This window comes from Podarcis bocagei (genome assembly GCF_964188305.1).
Source record: "Podarcis bocagei genome assembly, chromosome: 10".
NCBI classification, from domain to species: domain Eukaryota; kingdom Metazoa; phylum Chordata; class Lepidosauria; order Squamata; family Lacertidae; genus Podarcis; species Podarcis bocagei.
In genome coordinates, this window is record NC_138135.1 from 13,119,673 (window position 1) to 13,139,785 (window position 20,113).

The following is a 20,113-nucleotide window of genomic DNA, read 5'->3' on the forward strand; positions in this document are numbered from 1 at the left end:
GAGGAATGCTTGTTTTGCTTGAAAGGGGGACGCCATCTTCAGCCAAGCTTATTTCTTGGTTCGGGAAAAGGGGTTAATCTAAATCAAAGTGAGACCCTCTGGGATCAAAGTACAAGGGTCTACAGAGGAGACCAAAGCATCTTCTCCTCTCTCCTCCCCCCACCCTTTCCCTTTTTCGAACTGTGCTTTAAATTTAGCTGTCTGCGGGTTTTGCACTTGGAAAAACAAGAAGTGTTTGAGTGCTCAATCCAAGATACGCCACCTCACTCCCCAGCTGAAGACCAGGCAATGGGATATGAGAGAGAGAGAGAGAGAGAGAGAGAGAGAGAGAGAGAGAGAGAAGGGAATGATAAGCTATTAAGAGTCATGCTGGATCAGGCCCACCTAGTCTGGTATCCTACTTTTACAGTGGTCAACCAGATGCCCGTGGGAACAGTGGCGTAGCGTGGGTTGTCAGCACCCGGGGCAGGGCAAGTAATCTGCGCCCCCTAACCCGTGGATTTGCGCCCCCTAACCCCCAGATGTTGCGCCCGGTGCGGCCGGCCCCCCCTGCACCCCCCACGCTACGCCACTGCGTGGGAAGCCTGCAAGCAGATTGTGAGTGCAACAGTGATCTCCCCAGTTAAGAGTCCCAGGAACCAGTATTTAACAGGGGAGGGAAGCATAGAATCATAGTATTGTAGAGTTGGAAGCGACCATGCAGGAATCTTTCGCCCAATGTGAAGAAAGCCCATGTTGCAGGAGAGAAATTGTCAGGTGTGTGTGCAGGAGCCAGGCACTGTGACCAATAGGACTTTGCAGGACTGGGGCCTTCCTAAGTTTATTCTGAAGAGGCAAGGCGCAGCCACACAGGTAAGGCCGATTGGTAACTCACAGCACCTGGTGGCAAGAGCTGGGAAGGGATATAAGGTCAGCATTTCCTTTCGGCTGTTTGCCACAGCAACATGCTCCCTGCCTTGCTGCGTTTGGCTTCTTGCTTCCTGATCCTTGAACCTTGGGTTTCTTGACTCCTTACGTCTTGATCCTCGGACCCCTGACTTCATGACTCCTTGCTTCTTGATCCTCGGACCCTTGATTTCATGACTCATTGCTACCTGACCCTCGGACCCTTGGCTTCCTGACTCCTGGCTTCTGGACTCCCGTTCCTGCTCCCACCCCGCCATCTTGCCCCCAGTCCTGAAGTCCCCAGCCGGGACTTCAATCGCCCTTGAACTAGACCGTGACAGAAATGTCCAGCTGAGCAAAGCCTCCCTCCCTCTCCTGGAACCTCATGCTCTGGAGTCATGGCAGGGATGGGTGCAAAGACAGATAAGAATATGAGAAGAGACAGAGCAAAGACCACTCTCCATATGTAATGGCTTTTCAGGGTGAGCACTGGGAGGAGGAATCTGGAGGCCCCAGTGACCCCACAAAGGCATGCTTGGAATATGGTACCATTTATATCTTGTGATTTCATTTTCCCTAAAAACAAGCAAACAAACAAATAAATAAAATGCAACCTTTTGAGCTACTTGATTGTTAACATAGTAATGTTAAAGCACAAAATCAGCATCTTTTTTTCTATTTGCATCTCACTTTGTGGGGATGCTAATCCTTCACCACCTTTTGTAAACAAGCACTTGTCAATCTGTTGAAATAATTCCAGCCTGGTGAAATAATAAAGGGGGGAAACAACAACAGGCCAGCAACCAGGAAGCCTTCCAGAGAGGCAGGCAGGAAGTTCATGGGAGCTTTAGTTAATCTTCAGAAAAGCAAGCTCCATGACTCCCTTGTCACTGGCTGCTCCTTTCATCTATTCTTTATAAGGAGTCCATTGAACTTTAATTAATATATTTTAAAAAATAAATCTGGGTTTCATCAGATTTCAATGTGACTGACACCACGCTGCTTACTAAAAGCTGTACAAAGCACCAGGATGGCGGATACAGTGCATGAAGCTTCTGGCAAGAGAGTCATAGCAAATGATCAGGACATTTTGCATTGGAAATGGTCCCCATATAAATGGTGGGGAACCACCGCCTCCCTGCTCTTTGGCAACAACACCTCTTGCTGCTGCAGGTGTGCAGTGAGCCAGGCCTCCAGTGCAAACCATGACTGGCCTAGGAGATGTTTTCAGAAGTTATCCACATCATGCCCGATTACATCATCCAAGCTAGAGCAAGGGTGGGGAGCCTTTTCCAGACTGGGGGCCAAACTCCCTCACATATAACCTTCTGGGGGCCACAGGGTAGCAGTGGGTGTGGCCAGGGGCCAGAGTAAGTGAAGCAACAGAAGTGAGTCTCACCTTCACCCAGTGGCTATGTGAAAGTCAGAGGTATTGACATTCACACATCGTTCCAGCATCCATCAAGCCAACAAAGGAGTATCTGCACAGTTCAAAGACACATTGCAGACAGGAAAAGGTTAATAATAATAATTAATAATAAATTTATTTATTCCCCAGCCACTCTGGGCAGCTTCCAACAAAATATTAAAATACAGTAATGCATCAAACATTAAAAGCTTCCCTAAACAGGGCTGCCTTCAGATGTCTTCTAAAAGTTTGGTAGTTATTTTTCTCTTTGACATCTGGTGGGAGGGCGTTCCACAGGGCGGGCGCCACTACCGAGAAGGCCCTCTGCCTGGTTCCTTGTAACTTGGCTTCTCACAGTGAGGGAACTGCCAGAAGGCCCTCGGGGCTGGACCTCAATGTCCGGGTAGAACGATGGGGGTGGAGACGCTCCTTCAGATATACTGGACCAAGGCCAGTTATAAAGGTAAAGGATCCCTGGATGGTTAAGTCCAGTCAAAGGCGACTACGCGGTGCAGCGCTCATCTCACTTCAGGCTGAGGGAGCTGGCGTTTGTTCCCAGACAGCTTTCCAGGTCATGTGGCCAGCATAACTAAACCACTTCTGGTGCAACAGCACACAAGAAGAGGACAGAGGTGGGACAGTGGTGGAGTGCCATGGATAAAAGAGGTGGAGCCAGGATGAGGCATGTCTTGCATCTGTGCAATGCTGTTGCACTGAACTGGCAAAACAACCTCCAGATGTCATTGGATGCTGACCAAGGCAAGGATCCCTTCTGTGTGGCAATGTTGGGAGAAATCTACCAAGTGTGGCCTTGAGAGACAAGAGAAAGACTACAAGGGCTGGAAGAAGGCGAGGTTCCACCTTAAAAAGGAGCAGGCTTTGTGAGTCAGAGAGTCTGCGCGTGTCCTGTTCACAGGATGTTTATGTTCCTATTGCTTTCGTTTTTCTCTCTGTGTCTGAGACACTGACGCAGGCAGTCATGTCTTTCTTTGTTCTGATAAACGCTGAATAAAGCTTGTAAATAATGCTCTCCTGAGTGCAACTTTTGGCTGTGCATTATCTGCTGATAGAGTGTGCATGAGCTCTAGAATGTGGCAAGATATTTTCTAGAAACTCATGTCGCTAATCGATGATACTGCGTGCCTATGGGAGATCGATGGACGTCCAGCAGACGGCTTGGGGCCATGATGGACTTTATCTCCCTGGCAGTATCCCAACACTCTACATTTCAAAAGAAAAGAAAAGCATCAATGGAATCCAACCTGCCCTGGAATCTTTGATGTCTGCGGAACCCATAGATCCAAGCCACTTCCGCAAACTGACACTGGTTCCTGAGTCTCCCCCAAACCTGTTCCAACCACCCAATACTTAGCATTGATAAAGGACAGCTGACAGATTGACAGGCCGTCATTAGAAAGCACTGCCCACTGCCGGCCAAACATTGGCACATTGGTTTGCTGCTTTCATCCAAGGAACTCAAGCCAACGTCCATGGACCTGCCTTCTCCACTCATCCTCACGGCCACCCAGTGTGGTAGCAACTCCATGGCTGATTGGAGATTTGGACCCCTGTCTCCTAGGTCCTGGTCCAACCCTCTCACTGCTACCCAAAGCGATTCTCAAATGTACATATGTAGTGAGAAGTTCTGAGCTTCAGCCGTGGGAAACAAATGGCCGGTTTCTGCAATCTCCTTTGGGGTCTTATGGCTTTAAAACTCACTATATAAAGCTTAATTGAATGATGGGACCTTTGCTGTATCAGGTAAGCATTGGATCAAGGGCTTTATCCCTGCTATCGATTTCCACGGTGGTGTTCAAAACTCTTTGTGAAAGGATTAAATATTTTTTTGGGGGCGGGGGTGACTTGCTTCCATCCCTCGGCTCTCCCCTTGGCTGATTTAATCTCCATTCCAGAGGACAATTCCAGAACCTAGTGTAGTGCTTTATGACATCTCTGTGACAATCTAGGCTAGAGACAAGCACCAAATAAATAAGGATATGTAAGAAGATCTGTGGATTTTTAACATTATATAAGAGAGGGTTTCAGCCTCCCAATTGCTTAACAACACCAACATAATACCGCCTTCTTTGTTCTAAATTAGAAAGCTGAAATGAAGGAAGCCTAGGAGAAAACTAGATGTGTGTTCCCATTCTGGTTGGAACATAGGAAGCTCCCTTATACTGTTAGTCCACTTAGTTCAGTATTGCATGCACTGACCGGCAACAGATCTCCAGAGTTTTGATATGAAGGTCCATCCTAGTTCTACCCAGAGGTGCTAGGGATTGAACCTAGGACCTCCTGCCTGCATAGCAGAGGCTCTAACACTGAGCTACAGAATTTGCCAAGTAGCAACACAAGAAGCTGCCTCATACTGAGTCACACCAATGGCCCATCGAGCTCTACAACAGCGTGGCGTGATTCCCCAGTGTTTCAAGCAGGGAACAATGAACAAATCAAAAATGAATTGTATGCTGAAGAGGCTCCTCTTTACCCTAGCCTTTGACTCTCTCTCTCTCTCTCTCTCTCTCTCTCTCTCTCTCTCTCTCTCTCTCTGTGTGTGTGTATCTGTCTATTCCCTTGACTATAAAGGTAAAGGGACCCCTGACTATTAGGTCCAGTCATGGCCGACTCTGGGGTTGCGGTGCTCATCTTGCTTTATTGGCCGAGGGAGCCGGCCTACAGCTTCTGGGTCATGTGGCCAGCATGACTAAGCTGCTTCTGGCAAACCAGAGCAGCACACGGAAACGCCGTTTACCTTCCCACCGGAGCGGTACCTATTTATCTACTTGCACTTTGACATGCTTTTGAACTGCTAGGTTGGCAGGAGCAGGGACCGAGCAACGGGAGCTCACCCCGTCGCGGGGATTCAAACCGCCGACCTTCTGATCGGCAAGCCCAAGAGGCTCAGTGGTTTAACCCACAGCGCCACCCACTTCCCTCCCTTGACTATAGTTAGTTAATTAATACATACATAAAAATAGCAGCCATGTAAATAAAGTTTTCTCCTACCACTAGCTATTTTTCTATGAAAGGTCTGTGGGGAGGATGTTTTCTTCAATCTATTCTCCCTGAATGCCTAATTATTGCGGTTCTAGTCCTATTTGTCAAAACTGAAGCTTATCTAACTTTGCTTTTGGGGGAAATGGCCACTTTGGTAACTTTTTGCAGGTCCACGCCATACATTTAAAGCTCATGTCTCTCGCCTCCCCAAAAATCCTTATGAGACTTTAGGGTTAGGGTTACAGACTCCGCTAACCCAAAAATAGTACCTTGGGTTAAGAACTTTGCTTCAGGAAGAGAACAGAAATCGTGCGCTGGTGTAACGGCGGCAGCGGGAGGCCCCATTAGCTAAAGTGGTACCTCAGGTTAAGAACAGTTTCTGGTTAAGATCGGACTTCCAGAATGAATTAAGTTCTTAACCCGAGGTACCACTGTATAACATTAGTATAAAATCAAACAGTAATTAAATTACCTCCTAAAAATGGTGTTGATCTGCCCTTAAATTTCTCCTCTTATCTTTTCATGTTAACAGGGGTAATGCTTCATTCTGTCACTAGATGTCACTGTTAGCAGCTAATCTTTGCCTAAGGAGGCCTGTGTCCTGAAATAGCAGTTTTCTGACATGAGGTGCTGCTGTTTGCTGTTTGGCTTCTGCACGTAAGGATTCCTTCTGTGTTCTGACAGAAGAAGAGGAAGTCTCCTTTCCTCATGACTCAAACTGTGCTGAAAGGAGCTGCTAGGCCCACATCAAAAAGGCTGCTTCCTTCCAGCCCTGAACCTGCTGTCCACGCATTAGCATGGACATCTGAGACAGGGAACCCTTCAAAGATCTACACATGAAGGTTCCCTTGGGTCCTGGAGCTGTGGCTAATAAGGCACTCGTTTCTCAGATATGGATGCTATTGTGTGGACAGGGAGAACCCATGTGACAGTGAAGGAAGGACCAGAGACACAGCCCCACTGTGATGGCCTGGGACTCAGGCTCGGACTCAGAACCAGAGGAGACTCAGTCCGCACTGGATCCTTTGCCTCAGGCATCATCTGAACCAAGTCTGGGGCCTGATCCTGAAGAGTCCCAGTCTGCACAGGTTCCCCTGCAACAAACACAGCTGGGCTGAGTCAGGGGCCTGAGCCTGCCCTGGCTCCAGATGTGGGGATTACCTCGTTGCCTTCAGCTGGGCCATCACTTACAGCTGCTCCACTACCAGTTGGGTCAGGAGAGGCTGAGGCGGCCACTGGGTCTAGTAACCCACAACATCTCCCGAGCTGCAGAAACTAAGGTCTGAGACGTGCCCAAGGATTAAGGCTTTCTGGTAAATGATATATAACGAACTGAAAAAGGTATTTAAATATACCTTCTTGAAGAAACCAGAGGCCTTTCTCCTGGGCATAGTCGGCCAATCGGTGTTAAAGAAGGACAGAATTTTCTTTATGTATGCTACAACAGCATCAAGAATACTCATCACAAAGTATTGGAAGACACAAGATCTACCCACTTTGGAAGAATGGCAGATGAAAGTGATGGACTACATGGAATTGGCGGAAATGACTGGCAGAATCCGAGACCAGGGAGAAGAGTCGGTGGAAGAAGATTGGAAGAAATTTAAAGATTATTTACAGAAATATTGCAAAATTAATGAATGTTAGAATGATGTTTGATTGAAGTTAAGTGGTTTCTAGCTGTAATGATATAAAAGAATATGGAAAATTGGATTTCTAAATAGGTAAAAATTTAATGTTACAATATATTAAGATTAAAGATCAGGATAATAAGGAGGGAAAGAAATTGCTGAATTAATTAATTGAATTGGAATACAAAAAAGGGAGGTATGAGGAGGTCAGGGAAACAAGGATATGAATGTAAGATATGGAAAGATTGATTTTTTTATTTTTATTTTTTCCTCCTTTTTTCTGTAAGTGTCTTACTTTTTTTATTCTGTATTTTTCTTGTATTTTTATTTTTGTCTTTTACTATTGTATTTCTTGTTTTTATGTAATTTCTCTTTCTAAAACTTTAATAAATATTTTATATATATATAAAAAAGAGAGACTAAGGTCTGAGAGAAGGAGAGACCTGAGTACTCGCAGGAGGAGTGCTCGTTACCCTCTGCTGGGCAGTCACGTGCAGCTGCTCCACTACCAGTTGGGTCAGGAGAGGCTGAGGCAGCTCCTGGGTCTAGTAACCCACCAACATCTCCTGAGCTGCAGAGATTCAGGTCTGAGAGAAGGAGAGACCTGAGTACTCACAGGAGGAGTGCTCGCCTTCGGGCGAGACAGGGAGTTGAGTCGCTGGGGGATCAGGACCGGCCGCTACCCCGACAGAGATAAAAGGCTGTCGGACCCTGCCCCAGGTTGCGGGAGCAACATTGCTATATGCTAGATCCTGCCTGAGATCTTGTACCTGTCCTTGCCTGGTTTCCTGCCTTGGCCTTGTCGGACTGACTCCCAGCGGAACCTTTGGATTCTGGACCACATTTCATGGGTTACCCCCGGGCCCAGCACAATCACAGCCCCTTTCTACAAACTTGCCCCTTCATGCAATCAATGCTATACACAAAGGGGGGAGATGTGTCTGCATAATGAGAGAAGCTACCCACAGTGGATGCATAATTAAGAGCAGAAACCGTAGATCTAAACTCCCAACCCCAGCTGGACAAACCACATGACCATTGCCCATGCATATGGATTGAGGAAGCTCACTCTTACAAGAGAGTTCCAAGAATCACAGCCTCCTGTTTCTTGTTTTTGTTCCCCTGTCTTTTGTCTTTGGAGATTTCTCTCTTGGCAAGCCTGACACCCGATGTCAATGCTTTAATTTCATTCCCAGTCCTGTCTGAGCCTTGCGGATTACTGAAGGCTCCCCTCCATCCGACGTGTGTGTCATCGAGTGCCACTGTAGTATGGAACCAATACAAATTATTACTTTTTTTTTTAAGATCAATACTTCATTGTCTCTTTTCTGGGAGCCTCGTGGAGAGCTTCACCTTTATATGTGTCGGAAGACACCGAGCATTTATATGGAAGCTGGCAAACGGTTTGGAGTGCCTTTTGGCAGGAGACGAAACAGCTGGTCCCATCAAAGTGATTGCATTCTTGGGCATTAAATTAGATTTGGAGCGAATGTAATGAAGCCTGCCTGGGGATAAATTTTATAATCCTAGTGGGTCCGTAACTCCAATATGTCAAGCCGGTAAGGTGTGCTTAAAGGAGTCCTGTTGACTTCAGCCACTTATCACTTGATCTTTGCGGGTAGAGATGGAGTCATTGAGGTAAGATGGATAATTCCATTCTGACTTTGGCTTCTCCGCGCTACAGAAACTATTGGTATAATGCTGAGTAATTAGTCACCTCCCTTTTTCACCACCGGGCACAATTTTGTCGAATCCCCGTACATCCGTTAAATAGCAGATCAAGTCAACGCAGCCAATGCCCAAATGAATTATTTATCAGTCTGCACTTGGCCAAGCACCACTTTTCTGGGATGCATTTTCAAGAGTTATATAGCGGAGTGGCATGTAGTGCAATAGAAAACAAAGGGAATTCGAGAATGTGTGAGTGGGCACCTTTCCCCCCAAAAATATGCACAGAGAGAAAGATGGAAGCTGATTAGAATTTGCATCAAATCTCTCCTCCAGTATAATTCAAAGAAAATTTGGGCATCCTTCTAAATAAAGAAACGTCTCTAGAAGCTTTCTGTTACAAACAGTTGAAAACCTTATTAATACTGAGATATGTGTGGGACGTGGGTGGTGCTGAGGTCTAAACCACAGAGCCTAGGACTTGCCGAACAGAAGGTTGGTGGTTCGAATCCCCGCGACGGGGTGAGCTCCCGTTGCTTGGTCCCTGCTCCTGCCGCTCTGGCGGGAAGGTAAATGGCATTTCTGTGCGCTGCTCTGGTTCGCAAGAAGTGGCTTAGTCATGCTGTCTGTGGACAAACGCCAGCTCCCTCGGCCTATAGAGCGAGATGAGCGCGCAACCCCAGAGTCATCCGTGACTGGACCTAACGGTCAGGGGTACTTTTACCTTTTTTACCTGGAATATTATCTCACCCCATATACACTCAGTTGATCACTGCAGATAATCACGTCCTACTAGGTCCTTTCAAGAGGTCTGTTCCATACAATACAGGAATTTAGCCTTTAGAGTTGTGGCACTTACCTGTTAAATTATTGGCTCGTTTTGGTCTCTGTTGCCTTCTGCAAGCATGCTGAAGATGTTATTCTTTCAACATGGCTTTTAACATCAGGGTTTTTCCCCTCAACCTCTGCATTGCAATTGTTTCAAGATGTTTTTATTGTTTTATCGCTTGTGTGTTTACCTTTGGAAGGATGGGTGGGATTATGACGAAGAAGAATAAGATGGTGTCTTCCCCAGTCTTTGGGTGTTTTGTCCAGTCAGCAGTAAACTTTAGAACACAAGGATTTGAAAAGCCAGCTTTCATGAACTGGAAGCAGAATGGGGAGGAGGAAAACAATCCCAGTGAGGGGTGCAGCTATGACTGGGACCCACCAGGGCAAGCTGGGGATGGGGAAGGAGAGGTTGGGGTTGCAAGAGGATACACTGGATGACAGAGGACCCCTCATCAAAACCAGAGAGGCTCCTATCTTCAGGACCAAGGCAGGCTGTGAGGCAGAGGGAGCAATGGGAGGTACTGCCTGGGAAGCTGAGGCAGGCAAGGAACCACAGCCCAGGTGTGGATCATTAGCTCTGGGAGAAGGTGTGTTATTCCTCAGCTGGCGAAGGCTCAGAACAGGTGAGGGTCATTTGCCTCGTCAAGCCCAGATGCTCCAATCAACATGCAAGGTATAGAAGAGGAGCATGTGAAGTGGAGCCCTGCTTGGATGTGCCAGCACCTCTATGGGACTGTGCTTTGGGTTTGACTCTGGACTGTGTTCTGTGGCTCCTAGACTTTGGACTTGGCTTTCTTGAATTGACATTGGACTGCATTTCCTGATTGTCGGACTTTGGACTCTGCTTATGTGGCTTAATCCCTGGAACATGTTTCCTCACTGTTGAACTTTGGACTTGACATACTTTATATGCCAGCAGGACTTTCTACCAGGTAGGCTGGGAATTCTGGACACCAGTGTGCAGAGCTGGATGAATTAACCAAAGCACCAGATTCTGCTGAAGTTTTGTTTGTTTGGCTTCTTTCGTCATCAACCTTTCTTATGGTAAATGGGTAGCAGGGTGTACTTACAGGACAATTGCATGTTGGAGTCTAACTCCAATATAGCAGCAGAGGAGGCCTCAAGATGTTTAGTAACCTAGAGTTATTAAACTGGTCATTTTTCTAGATCAGGGTGCAATGACCCTACTTTTCATTCATTTAGTTAAAAAATATATTCAGGCTGCCTGTGGGCAAAATTACTGGGGGGGGGAGGCGTACAACAAGGGTGATGAAACACTAATATAAAATACAGAATTGTATTTAGAGAGGGGTAGAGACAAAGCAGGCCAACAGTATTAAAAAAACAAAAGTGTAGCAAATATGCTAAAAACTTCATGTTTTAAATTGGTTTAACCTGTCAAAAGCAAAGGTTGGCAAAGATGTCTTCATCTGGCAACAGAATGGCATCAAGCCTGGGGGAGATGGGGGCTAGTGTGCTGTGAAGGTACTAAAATGTAAAGGTAAAGGACCCCTGACAGTTAAGTTCAGTCGCAAACAACTCTGGGGTTGCGGCGCTCATCTTGCTTTACTGGCCGAGGGAGCCAAGGTTTGTCCTCAGACAGTTTTTTCCGGGTCGTGTGGCCAGCATGACTAAGCCACTTCAGGCGAAACCAGAGCAGCACAGGGAAATTCCATTTACCTTCCCACAAGAGCAGTACCTATTTATCTACTTGCACTTTGGTGTGCTTTCGAACTGCTAGGTTGGCAGGAGCTGGGACCAAACAACAGGAGTTCACCCTGTTGTAGGGATTCGAACTGCCGACCTTCCAATCGGCAAGCCCAAGGCTCAGTGGTTTACACCACAGTGCCACTCGCATCCCGTGAAGGTACTAGTATGCCTCAATCAATCAATCAATCAATCAATCAATCAATCAATTATAGAAAGATTCCTGTGAGTCCAAAGTGCCCACTCAGAGAGGAGGGTGCCCACTGTGTCTCTGATGAGTCTCTACCCTGGGCTGATCTCCTTCCAATCAGTCTCCACTGGAATTTGAACAGTTTGTTTCCGGGCAGTGACTCATTGTTAAGAAACATAGAATACTTTCAAAAGCATTTGAAGAATAACGCAAAACCACTTCATTAGCAATTAGCTGCTTCACTTTAACAAGCATTTTAAGAGTCATCATTAGCAGGGGGAAACCATTATGGCTTTATAATTGACAGGCGCAAATGGCAGGCTCAGAGCTGTTGGAGGGGAATTAACATTTGGGGGGCTAATCCATTGTTTGTTCATTTCTTGCAAGCTTTCGTAGCTCATAAGTAGAGGTGCTGAGAGAATTACCTGTCTACACTGATGTGGAGAAATGGATTTCTTCATATGCCACTACATAACAGATGAATATTGTCCACAGGAATGTAGTAGGAGAACAGGAGGGGAAAGGAAACTAATTCCTTCTCCAATCTGCTCTGCATGGTGTACACTGGATGCAGAGAAGTGGGAGGCAATCAGTGTACAAAATGTACTCTACATAACTTGCAAAAAGTCAAAAGTTCAATAGAACTTATGGAAGAGTATTCATTGGCACAGACTCTGAATGATTGCAAAATTCCTGACTGCATGGGCAGAGCATACATATAGGATCTGAAAACATAGCTAAAGGCAGAGAGCAGTGGATGTGATGTGGGTGATCCAGCTGGCTCTTCCATGCAAATTCAGTGCACACATTCATAGTGTGTTTACAAAGCTAATGTTTCTGAATGAGAGATTTGTGGTAGGTATTAATGCAATGTCTTTGCAGAAGTGTCCATCTCCCCTGCAATGCCATCCTATAGATGTGGCATTGAAACTTGCTTGTGTTGGTATGACTCTGCATTTTCAATTGGACTATCTGTAACTTTGGCAGACAGTCACAGTTCATGTAGTCCTATTGGTAAATTTTATTCAGTGCCATTATGCCCACAGGAAGTGGCTCCTATCTGCATTTTAATACTGAAATAGCAAGCATGCAGTTGAAATGGAGATTAGTTTAATGAAGTTGTACTGCATGTCTTTACATCAATAGTTCTCTGCATTATAAATAGGGCATTCAATGAATACAAATTCTGTCTATTTACCCTTGTATGAGCTGAGCAATTAGTACGAGAGTATTAAGAAAAAGCACCATTTCACGCATTTCATTTCATTTTGCAATTAGACGGAAGCCATGTTTCAGTGATGTGGGTGATATCCAACTCTGTTTTCTAATTTTGCTTTTGTGTTTGCTTTGGAAACTGAGACTTAAGAATGACAGTCACAAAGTCTGCTTTTGTTTTTTTTTAAAAAAAAAAGATTGGTGCCAACGACACACTCCAGTGAGGAACCCAATCTTTTACATTGGAATAAAGGCTGTAGAGGTCATGAAACATACACATGCATTTGTTGTTGTTTAGTCATTTAGTTGTGTCCTACTCTTCGTGACCCCATGGACCAGAGCACACCAGGCACTCCTGTCTTCCACAGTTTGGTCAAACTCATGTATGTAGCTTCGAGAACACTGTCCAACCATCTCATCCTCTGTCGCCCCCTTCTCCTCAATCTTTCCCAACATCAGGGTCTTTTCCAGGGAGTCTTCTCTTCTCATGAGGTGGCCAAAGTATTGGAGCCTCAGCTTCAGGATCTGTCCTTCCAGTGAGCACTCAGGGCTGATTTCCTTAAGAATGGATAGGTTTGATCTTCTTGCAGTCCATGGGACTCTCAAGAGTCTCCTCCAGCACCAACATGGCATACTCTACTACAAATACACGCGCGCGCGCACACACACACACACACATGCAACTGTGATAAATCTACCCTGTGAATTGTCATTTAGTGGGACTGTTCATAATTCTGTAAGAGATCCCTACATCCTCCCTATCTACACACACAATTACAAGGTACCTAGAAATCACTGGAAAGAGGTAACCAGCTTAGGTCTGTATTGTAGATAGGTGATGATGGTGAAGATTTTATCGCCCCTTTCCTCCAAGATGCTCCGAGTGCCCCCATGATTCTTCCCACAGTGTGTTAAGATTTATCCGTACTTTGCAAGCGTTGTTCTGCCCTGCGTTTCAATTACTTTTCATCTGCAATTGCAATGATTTAAAGAAAGGTGTTTAATGATCAGGGACTGGGAACAGAAACGAAGATAACTCCCTTCCCTTCAGCTTATTAGGCAGAAGTTCTCACATTCACCCAAGTTTTTTACGTCTTATTAACTTTCACCATGTCCACTTACCTCCTATTATATGGGCAACATATAAAATCCCCCATGGGCTGCTATGTCTGTACCTTTCAGAGGATTTACTGATTTACGTATTTTATAAAATTTCTATACCGTCGTTCATCCAAGGATCACAGGGCAGTTTACAATATAAAAACACAAAAAACGTAGTAACAAATAAAAACAATTAACCCCTCCCCGATACACCCAATTTTAAAAGGAAATGGATTGTTTAATTAGCCGGCAGCTTAGGAGAAGAGGAATGTTTTTGCCTGGTATCTAAAGATATGTAATGAAGGTGCCCGGCAAACTTCCCTGGGGAGAGCATTCCACAAGCAGGGGGCCACAGCAGAAAAGGCCCATTCTTGTGTTGCCACCCTCTAGAATTGTCATGGAGTAGGCACATAAAGAAGGGCATCAGATGATAATTGCAGGGTCTGGATCAGTTCACATGGGTGTAGTATCTCGGCTATATTATATCCAGTATCAGAGGTGGTACATCTGTGAACACCAGTTTGGGGTGAGGGGTGGTGAGCAGGAGAGTGCTGTTGGATTCCTGACCTCTTTGCGGGCTTCCCATAGGCATCTGGTTGGCCACTATGGAAACAGAATAATAATAATAATAATAATAATAATAATAATAATAATAATAATAATTATTAATAATTATTTATTATTTGTACCCAGCCCATCTGGCTGGGTTTCCCCAGCCACTCTCAGCAGCTTCCAACAAAGATTAAAAATACAGGCCTTTGGTCAGGGTTCAGTCTGACTCATTTTCTCCTTGTATGAGAACAAGCACGAAGGAGCTTCCCAGTCCGCTTACAGGTGCAGTGGAAACAGTCCGTAACCACCTTCAATTTTAACCTGAAGATTACCACTTGTCCAGTTTTAATTTTAATTTGTTTGAATTAATTGTGGGATGCATCTTAATTTATTGATCGCTTGTTTTTATGCATTGTCTTACTTGTATGATGTTAGCTGCTCTGAGCCCGGCTTTGGCCAGGGAGGGTGGGATATAAATTATTGTTGTTGTTGTTTTGTTGCTGTTGTTGGAATCTCCTTTCTTGTAACTTGAATCCATCAGTTTGAATGCAACCCTCTGGAGTAGCAGAAAACAAACTTGCCCCATCTTCCATGTGACAGCACTTCATGTATTTAGAGAAAGCTCTCAAATGACTTCTGTCCTCTCTTCTCAAGGCTAATCAGGGTTTAAGTAGGGTTATTGTAAGTCTAAGAATTGTCTCTGAGTCCCTTGTAAGAATGACAGTATACAAATGTAACCCAGACTGATATTCACTCAAAAAACAGGAAATTAACTGGGCAATTGTTTTCTCTGGAGTACTTCTTAAGATAACTTACAATGCATTTCTCAACTCACCGAACCTGTATTAACTGTGGGGGGTGGGGATGTTGTTCTTGTTGACAACATTTGTGTTGCAATGACTCCGAGCCAGCTGCCTACGGAAAGCAAAATCAAGTCATGTTTGGGGAAAGACAGCTCTCATCATCTGCTGGGCTTGCATCCGCTAATCAGAAATTAAAATTTCATGCCACAAACAAAACTCCCAAACAACCACAATCATAACAAGGAAATAAAATCCGCTAATGATTTGTAATCTCAGGGAAGCGAGAGACTTGCGGTCCCATCATGTTTAATTTTTTGCTGCATTTGTGTTTGTTTGCATGGTGCTTGTCAGTAGCAGCTTGGCAGGTAGCAAGAGGGTCAGGATGGAAGAATGCAGCTTAAATTCACAGCAAATTCAAATTACCAAGTGTCTCCCCCACCAAATGTATAGCCTTCCCCTCCCCCCAACACTACTCTGCGACAAACTGAAAAGATTACGGCACATGATAATTTAAGAACCTTTCCTTCTCCCTTCTTTTCCTTCTCTCTCTTTTTGTCTTCCACTAGGATAATTGAAAGAGAAATCTGTGAAAGCAACGTCCCTTGAAGTGAGTTGTTGTTGCTGCTGCTTTGCGCAGGTAAGAGGAAATTTAATTTTTCTCCTGCTTAATCTCTGTGTATTCTTTTCCTTCTTTGGAATGGCAAGCTTTTGTATCTGCAATGTGTTTGCTGAAGTGTAATTCCCTGCGGCGGTGTGTGTGTGTGTGGTGTGTTTGGAGGTGGGAGGGTTTAAGATGTAACGAAAAGGTGTAATTGTGTGATGTGACCTTTTCTTCTTACTTAAAACTGGAAATAACAGCATACATGGCTGTCTCAGGGGTGTTTTATCTCAGCAAATTCTCTGCTCTCCCACCAGAAGTCATACTGTGACAACCCCAGAATCATAAGGGGACTCCATTGGCTGATTTTCACAAACCTGTTACACTGGATACTTAAACTGATGTCTTGACTTTTTAAAACTTTAAGCTTCATTATTTGGGAAGCAAAGAGAAGGAAATTAACATCTGTTCTGGTCTGGTCTGAATTTCCACTCTTGTCTAGGAAGATTTCTTGTGGAGCTACTCAAACTTTCAGCCGAGAGACTTTAGTATTTTTTCCCATCTCGACTTCGGTGTACAATGTTGGTGGTCAATGCTAAATGAAATCTTTCTCATAGGTTACTTCAGCCTTTGTTTGAAATAAGAATGAAAGTGCATACATGCTCTGTTTGGATTAATTATGCATTGTGTGGAAAACTTTTGCATGAGTTTTGGTTTTGGTGCTGAGGTGATGTGTTTTGAGATGAGTTTCAACCACTGAAATAGATTTGATTTTAGCTTGAGGGTAGGGGATGTAGTCATTTCACGGTGCCCATGTTCGAATTAATTTTGTTCCTATTAGTGCATTCCTTTTGGAAGCCACTTATTTATACTGTGTCATAAGATCTGAAATGTATGCTCCGTACATTAGCTTAGCATTGGCACATAACAGATTTGTAAAACTTTCAGTTGATTAAACTTTGACAATTTCTTATTGTAAAGAACTACGGTATATCCCTTTCTACTTTCCTGTTTTCATTTACAAGGTATGGGAGCACTTTTTTCTTCTTCAAAATTTGTCAGTTAACCTCCAAGGACAGCCTAAGGTAAATTTGTGACAGAGGTAGACAACTGAAATGGTAGCCACTGTGGTAGAACAACAACATGGAAATAATAGCTGACAGTTTCCCACCTTTAGCAAAAGAGCACAAAAAGTTTTGTCGCCTGGGAAAAAAACATTTGTCTCGGCCTCAAAGTTGGGCCTGGCTTGGCTTCTGTAAGTGACCAAACATCCGACCACATGAATTCTCTACTTAAATGAACATGGCGAGGCCTCTATGCTCGATTAGATATGGCAGCCATTTTGACCATTGCATTAGATATGGTGGCCATTTTGACTTCCAGCAGCTTCCATCGGTATTAGATACTGCTGTTGGTTTGGGATTCAGCTGCACACAATGGAAACACATTTCCCTGTTTCCCTCAACAAGTGAAATATGCCCGATTCTTGTGACAATTCCTCGTGAGTAGTCACAAAATATTCAAGGAGGGAGCTTGGCTTGCACTTGGAAATTCTCCTCAGAGTACACCTGCAGTGTTCACCTGGCTCTCCTTACACTTTATGGTCTTCTTCCTTTACTGGAGCAATGCCTATGGATGACTTCACAAGTATCATTATATAGATGATTTTTATTTATTATCCAATTTATAATATACGTTCACTCCACTTTACATCCCTGGCTCTTTAGAGCCTGTCAACTTCCTTCCCTCCCGCCTCATGGCTTTCAAAATAAACCTTTATATCATTGCATTTTGTACATTTTCTGATTCTAATTACACACATTACCAAATAACTCAAAATTTAAATATATATAGAAAGGTAGAAAATTTCTCATTACAAGTCTTCAGACAACCCTGGTAGTGATGTTAGTTGCTTACAATAATCTTTCAGATATCGTATAAATTTATTCAGATATCGTATAAATTTATATAAATTTTGGAATACTGTACTTGATCGTGCTGGTTTCGGATTTTTCCTGTCAGCTTCGCCAATTCTGCAAAGTCCACCATCTTCATCTGCCACCCTTCTTTCGTTGGTACTTTTTGTTGTTTCCATTTGGGGACTAAAAGAGTTCTTACTGCAGTTGTTGCATAAATGAACAGTCTTTCATCTTCCCTTGGTTTCTCTTCACCCACTATTCCCAATAAAAAGGCTTCTGGTTTTTTAACAAAAGTATTTTTAAACATTTTCTTTAACTCATTATGTACCATTTCCCAGAAAGCCTTTACATCTTTGCAAGTCCGCCACATGTGGTAGAAGATACCTTCCTTCACAAGTTTCAACTAGTTTCCTCAAAGCTCTGCCATTCGCTCAGCTTCTCCACATGGGTTCAGGAAAAATGAGTGGCAAGACCACACACCAGAACAACTACCTCAGTGGTGGAAGCAATAGGGCGAGCAGAGTGCCGCCTCTTGCATTTGCGCTTTGAGGACCCCAGGTCACCCCCATAAATAAATTCACACAGAAACATATTTTAGTTTAAAGGTTGATGGGCAAAATTTAGGCCACGACTTTATTGATTACACAATGTGAGCGGTATTGGCTTAGGCATTGGCAAGACTATAACTGACTCCTGCCCTCCCAGCAGGAAGTCTGAAAGGGTCAACACCAAACGAGGGAGCTTCATCGATGCAAATCAATGGAAGCTCACCCCAGGGTTCCTGTGGTCCTGGCATGGCCCTAGCCACTCAAGCGGACTTTGGACGATATCCAGGACCCCCAGATTCCTTTATTGGAATACCTTTTCCATGGAGGGGCTGGATTGGCTAGCTGCGGCCGTGACATGGGCCAGGACTCCCGAATGGCACAGGGGACTAGTCACACCCCCGCTAAGCGTGGGAGAGCAGCGGCGTAGCGTGGGTTGTCAGCACCCGGGGCAAGGCAAGTAATTTGCGCCCCCTAACCCCTAACCTGCCGCGTCAGGTGATCTGAGGTGAGTTGCCGCTGGCGCTACCGCCCAAACGACGCTGCTTGCCCGGAGGAGGAGGGCAGAGAGGCAAGGAAAATGCAACATGGCCCAGCAGCTGCAGCAGCAGCGGCGGCGGCGGGGCTGTGAGGAGGGGCTGCCTGGCACGCCCTCCGCGGCCCTGACGTGCGGGGATCGCGGCGAGCGCTGAGAGCCGCTGCCAGCTCGCCGGTTCCGCGAGACATGGGGCTCTGCTACAGCCTGTGCCCGAGGCTCTTTGGCAACTCCGGAGGCGGCCAGCGCCCCCCCCCCCCCGATGTTGCGCCCGGTGCGGCCAGCCCCCCTTGCACCCCCCACGCTACGCCACTGTGGGAGAGTGTGAGGCCAGCCCACAACCCCACCCTCCTGTAAAGGAGAGCGGCTTTACTTGAACTATAATAAATAAAAATAAATGCAATAATACAGAGAGAGATCTGCAAATGTCCTTATTGTACATAATTTATCACAGGGTTTCAGAATTCAGATCATTTTATTTAGTACCGCATTTGGGGGAGGGTCAACTAGTTGCTTCAGGAGACGCTTGTGTGGATGTGTGAGATGAGGCCGATGAATCCCTTTCAACGCTGCAGGCATCATTGTAAACTGAGCACATGTCCCTGATGCAAAATGCCTGATTTGGCTCCAACCATATTGATCCCAAGAGCTGTACTTGAAAGACAAATGTCTTGCCAGAAGTGTCTGTTGCTCATTAAGTCTATGGCACTACGCTTATAAATTTCAAAACACAATCACTTACTTTTCCGTTTCCCTTCCACATTGCAGACTTCCCTTCCCCATCAGATGGCCATCTGTCATGGATGCTTTAGCTGAGATTCCTGCATTGCAGGGGGTTGGAATAGATGACCTTTGGGTCCCTTCCAACTCAACGATTCTACAATTCTCTGTTCAGCCCACTTTGGGAGAAAATAGCTGGCATACATGGATATTTTAGGGTATCAGTGATGTCCATTAGACAGAAAGTAACTGGGGGCTGCTTATGGCCCCCGAACACCAGTTGACTATTCCTAGCAAGACTTTTTCAGCAGTTGCAATATATTCATCATTACCTCTTTTGTGTGCTTTTGGTGATGGCAGCCTGCACAGATCCAAATAAGTAAAGAAGAGGAACCAGACCACCTCTGAACAGTACTCTACCCACAGGATGTTCCTCTGCAAGATGGGAGGAGGCAGGCTTAACTCCCTCTCTACCTCTCCTTCAGCTCCCTGAGAAGCAATGGGAATCATGCCGTGGCAGATTCAATGTGCACCCTAAAATAAGCTTTAGCTGTTATGCTCTTACATCAACCATAAGTGGCGCAGCATCTAAACTGTAGCAGGGAGTTATGACGGTGTACTGCTCTTAACTGCAATCTATTTTGGCTTCCCTGACACCTGTCCCTCCACTGTGCAGAATGAAGAAGAAGAGGAGTTTGGATTTGATATCCTGCTTTATCACTACCCGAAGGAGTCTCAAAGCAGCTAACATTCTCCTTTCCCTTCCTCCCCCACAACACTCTGTGAGGTGAGTGAGGCTGGGAGA

At 45.1% G+C, this 20,113-nt stretch overlaps 1 long non-coding RNA gene across 2 annotated transcripts; it reads right to left on the bottom strand.

The window, feature by feature from the left end:
* Window positions 1-1,374: 1,374 nt before the first annotated feature.
* On the bottom strand, window positions 1,375-4,143 carry LOC308595891. Of its 2 annotated transcripts, none has more exons than XR_014012185.1 (3): window positions 4,013-4,143; window positions 2,285-2,366; window positions 1,375-1,461 (listed from the first exon to the last, which is right to left on the bottom strand). It is a non-coding gene; the product is annotated as an uncharacterized lncRNA (long non-coding RNA). The 2 variants fall into 2 exon arrangements; XR_014012186.1 differs by having other exon boundaries at window positions 3,556-4,143.
* Window positions 4,144-20,113: the final 15,970 nt, after the last annotated feature.